Raw genomic sequence first — 5,216 nt, forward strand, 5'->3', positions numbered from 1 at the left:
CCGTGTGTGCCGTTTCATTAATTCCCGCGGGAACAAATCCCTAGCGAAGACGCGACGTCTCGACCTCCTCAGGCGGGGTTTGTTCACGGCCGTCGGTAAAGGGGCGAGGGAGAGGAGTGGGTCGGCGGGGGTATCGCCCTCGCCTCTACTCGCCAGCGTAAAATTCACGGCTACGCAAAGGCAAGGCAAAACCTGCTGCACCGCTGCTGGAAAGCCTTCGCCCGTCTGGACCGAGGAGGATGGTGAACACGTGCAGAAAGCTCTCGCATGGAAAAGCTAGGCAGGGACTTTTTTTTTTTTTAGAGCAGGGCTGTCATAATGGTTTGGCACTGAGCAATTCACKCATTTTTTATCCGTTCGGCGTCCCGAGGCTGCAGCCGGCGCGAGGATGTCYGCTCGGCTTTCCCGAGGTCCCACGGTTCCTGCACGCTCCTGCCGGGCTTCACCGGAGCACCGACTGCAGCGCCCAAAAGCAGCGCGAGTCCGCGAGCACCAAGTGCWGCAAGTCCTGGGAGCGGGACAGAGGCATGGGTTTTTTTTACTATGAAATAACACTATTTCCCCTGGTAGCTCTCACACCTTCAAAATCCTGACACCCAGGATAAACACGGCTAATCCCGATGTACGCGTGCCGTACTCGGGCACGTAACTAAAGCAAACAAGGACGTAGTCTAGCGGTTGAGYGCATGCCTTTGGGCAGCTCTTTACCCGTGCAAGCCCTCGGAAGCGCGCGGCACGCTCCTTAGAAATAAATGGAAAYATGGTTGACTGGGTAATGTAAATTYGTTGGCAGGAAAAAGAACTTTTTGGGGGTCGGGGGCACTTGGGGCTAGTTGCTTGGTATCTACAGCCTTGAACATCAGGGCTGGTTTTCGAGCAGTCCCGTATGCTCGCGCCCAAGGCACAGACAGTCGCGTGCGCTTGGCTCTCCATCTCCATGTCACGCCGGGAAAGCCTTCATGGGAGGCAGAACGAAAAAGCAAGCTTTTGCATCTCCGTTCTTAGCTCGCCGTGGCCTCCGRGCCTCTCTCGTCCTTGGCGGGTCCTCTAGATGGCAATATTGGAAAGGCCAGTAACCGTCGGCCACCGCCGTGTCCCTGCAGGGCCAGGCGGCRCGGAGAGACCCCAGCCCTGCCCCGGGGCGCAGCGTCCCCCCTGCCTTCCCCACCACCGACCTTCGCCGCGGGGAGGAGGAAAGAGCCGATTGCAGCGCTCGCGCCGCCGCAGCCCCTCGGCGGAAACCTGCGGCTCGTTGCTGTTCGTGCACGAAGGACGCACTTGGCGTGGCGATGGCCTCGCCGCTGCCTTTGCAGAGGGAGCCGAGGAGAGGGGGGAATTTGCTAGCGGGGCCTGGACCTGGCGCTCTCAGCGGGGAACCTGTGGGTGGGCATCAGCACCTGGGTGTCCGGAGGTGACCTTGGGCTCAGAGACTGCGCATCTACTCTGCATCTTGCTTTTCCCGTTAAAGCCAGCTGCTTCCCTCGCTGGTATTTTTTCTGTTASGCTTTAGGAGCAGGAGCGCATGGCTGGTGGTGACAAGCTGGTTGCAAGGCTGGTTGTAGCCCCTCGGAGGTGGGACAYAGGAGATGTGGCCCTCGCTGGTGTTGCTGACAGCTGTCAGAGCTGTCCCAGACCCCACGCACGGCGCCAAGCCTGCAAGGCCACCTTCCCGCACGGTGCTGCCTTGCTCTCCAGGCTGTGCTGCCCTAAGCTCCCCCCCCTTGGGCTTTGAGCAATTCACGGCACTAGGGACTAAGTGCTGCTTTGCCAGGACACGTGCACTGCGGACCAGGATCTCCCCAGGGTCGCGCCTGCTAAATGCCCTGGCCACATGCCTAAGTAGAAAGTGGGATTTCACTGCTCGTCAGCAGTAAYGAATCTCATCTGTTGTTACCTGGTCCTTTCAACGTGCTCCTAACAGCCTCCTCCYGTCCCACCTCGGCTGCAGCAAGGTGAAGGTCCTGAAATCCTGAAATCCTCAGCCCATAATGGGGCCAAATGAATCCGCTGCCTGTACCTGACAAGCTGCAGCAGCCTGAGACCTCACGGGCTACAGGCTTTGAGGGAGGACTGTCATCTGCAACCGATTTGTGGTCACGATGGCTGTCTGCTCTGTTGCAAGAGGACTCTTCTCTCTGCTTGGCTCCYGTCCGTCACAGCCCCAAAACAGCATTTGCCGCCAGATGCGGGGAGTATTGTGCAAGAAGTATCTTGGCAAGATAAGAGAAGAGGTGGAGGCAAAAGTACCTTCAGGTGCTTGTGGGCCCAACTATATTTTTAAAATATTAAACTACAAAAAAATCTTTTGGCYGTATGTGTCTGTGATTGGCGAATAACTGGAAGACGAGGCAAGGAGTGGGGAAATGAAGAACTGGTGTTCTTGCTGACAGTTGTAATAAAATCTGCCAAGGCAGTGAGGGAACGCAGAGGCAGCGGGAATATTTGTGTATTCTCTGTGTCCAGCGCGAGCGTAGCAACACGGACCGGAGCTGCCCTGCGCCAACGCYGCCTGCGCCCTGCTGAGCCGTGAGCGATGTGGGTGTCGCTTCGTACAGAGGCATTTATAACTCACCTGTGCCTTCAACCACGCTAATGCCAGAAGGAGCCTTGCACCGTGCCGGCRGGAGCAGCAGGCTCCGGGCAAGCACGCCAGCGGCAGCGTTGGGAACGGTCCGGTTCCCGGAGCCATGACTTCTGTACCGTTGCAACCGGGCTGCAGGGAGAGCAGCGAGACACTGCGGTGATCCTGATGTCCCCGACGGCTCCCAGCCCAATAATGAACAAGGCCTTGGTGGRTTGCTTCAGAGGTGGGATGTCGGGGTTGAGGCTGGAACAGGAGACCCCGAAGCCAGGGCAGCGGAATTGAAGCCTGTCATGGGCTCTGGAGCACATTACTCTAGGACACGAAGCCTTCACATAGGCCATCTAGGTGCTTTTCCTCAATCCAGCCGTTACTGTCCGTGATGGGCGCTTAGAGCCTGGCCAGGGGGCTACCAGATCCCATAATGACTGTGGGAGGCTCTGAGAGATTCAGGACTCCAGGGTAGCAGAGCCTTGAATTTGTTGTCCAATATTTAGACAGGCATATATACAGAAGGATTTGGTCTTTCTTAGCTGGCCTTTCATAGGAAATTCCACCGGCTGTCCTCCTGCGAGGGGTGCCAGCCCTGCTCCGAGGCAGCGCTCCAGCCCCGAGGAGGCCATATATGGTTGCAGTCGCCTAACCCCGTGTGTTTTGCAGAATAGTGTGGTCATAGCCACTTCTAAGGATATGTGTGACCACTGCTCCCTTTCCTGTTTGCGTAAGCTCCCAAGAATGCGGACAAAGATAAAAAAGTGTATAAATTAAAGCTGTCGGTTTTCTGCAGTGTGTCAGCTCTCCTGCCAGCAGCAGCAAGGTTAGCTGTTCTAGCCTCCCCGCGCGGGCTGCGCCGAGCTGGGAGCGCACCGTGGTGCTCGGGAGCGAAGGATGCTTTGTGCATAGGAAAACACCAGCTGAACGCACATCAAAGCACTTTGCAATGTAAATGGTGCCTAGGCTGAAACAGCAACAGAAATGTTCCCCCTTGCCCTTCCTGTTCCTATGAGCACACGCTAAAATAGGATCAAGAGCTTCAGGTTGCCAGCAGCTACCCTGAGCCCTTCCTGTCTGCAGGGACTTCTGCATCCTGACTTCTGCCTGATCCTTCTGCTGGGGACATCGTCGTCGTCCTCTGCCTGCAGCCCAGAGCCTGTCCCCCATGCCTAGCTCCTGGCCCCAGCGTGGCACGAGGAGCTATTGCTGCTCTTAGCCAGGGTCTCCCCTTCTGCATCGGCAGCCGCGCAGCCCTTAAAACCCTGTGACCTCCTCCTCCTCCTCCACAATGACCACCACCTCCTCCTCCTCCTCCTCTCCCCCATGCTAGCTGCAGCTCCTGAACCTGATTTAGGATGGGCTAATCACAAAAAATCCAAGCGAGGCCACAGCCCTCCCCAGGAGGCAACTTCTGCACCTGCGTCCCACCTACGACACCTTCCTCGCCCCTCCCGGGGTGCCGGTCCCTACCGAAACGCACCCTGACTGCTAGCAGCTCTGGGGGCAGAGCTCCCCAGACAGCTAACGTCAGCACATCGTCCACGTGCCTGCAGCGGCCTCCGTCCCCGCAGCGCCTTCGGGCACCTCCTCTGCGCGCCCTGCTCATGGATGGCTGCGCCGCTCTCCTGCGCGCCGCTCGCGCCCCGAGCTCCCGGAGGAAGGGGAACGTTAGACGCGGCATTGCTTTCCTTTCTCTTCTCCTTAGTTAATATTAATCGCTGCTGCTTTTATGAAACACTGCATAAATTCTCCCGGTCTCTGAAGCTTTGGAGGTTTGTAATAAGAGAGAATTGGAAATGCCTGATGGAGAAAAGGGCCTCTGGATCTCGGTGACGGAAGGGCCAGATTTAGCGCAAACGTCTTCCCTTCTCCAGACACTTTGCCGTAGTTTATAGCTTTGGAACAAATATGAACATCCCAAAGCTATTTAGCTAAATCAGCTGCCTGGTTGAGTGGTCTGAGGTCACTGTTTGCATTTGTGTCTATTTTTTAGGTGCAAAACCGAGGCAGCAGCTGGAGATGCAATTCCTCTGCAGAGGTGCGGCTGCCTGGCGAAGGGCCGCGAAGCCGCCGCGGAAGCACGAGGTCCATCCAGGCTGTGCATTTTCCACCCTGGGAATTCGCAGCCATGTCCACTGCTCGCATGAGAACGCCCAAATCATGACAAAAGGTGAATGGATCTTCCCAGGGACTTCCCATCTGCTCCGCACGGGGCCGGCTCACCAGCCGGAGCGTCGCTGCGGAGATGTTTGCTGTTGATAAAATGCCGCAGCCCTGGACCAGATGCCTTGGAGGGCCGAACGCGACCATCCCGCGGTGGGACGTCGGCACCGCTCGGCGCGGTCGCATGCCTCGCTCGGCGCATGTCGCTACTCCAGCCGGGATCTGCCCGCGCGCCTGTGGCAGCGCTGCCGGCGGCCCGATGGCCCTCGCGAGTGGGGTGCGGGGGCCGAGCTCGCTGCCGACATGCTGAGGTTGGAGCGCCGGGACCTCCAGGCTGCGGAGAGGCACGTCCGCCCCGGAGCAGAGCCGCCCCCGGCGTCGGATGCGGCACCGGGGGGGGGGGCGATGTCCCGGTGGGAGGCCGGGGTTTGCGGGGCCGCCGCGCTCCCGAGGAGCCGGCCCGAGCAGAGCCCCGGCG

The sequence above is a fragment of the Apteryx rowi genome, unplaced genomic scaffold, assembly GCF_003343035.1.
Source record: "Apteryx rowi isolate R43461 unplaced genomic scaffold, aptRow1 scaffold_59, whole genome shotgun sequence".
NCBI lineage: Eukaryota > Metazoa > Chordata > Aves > Apterygiformes > Apterygidae > Apteryx > Apteryx rowi.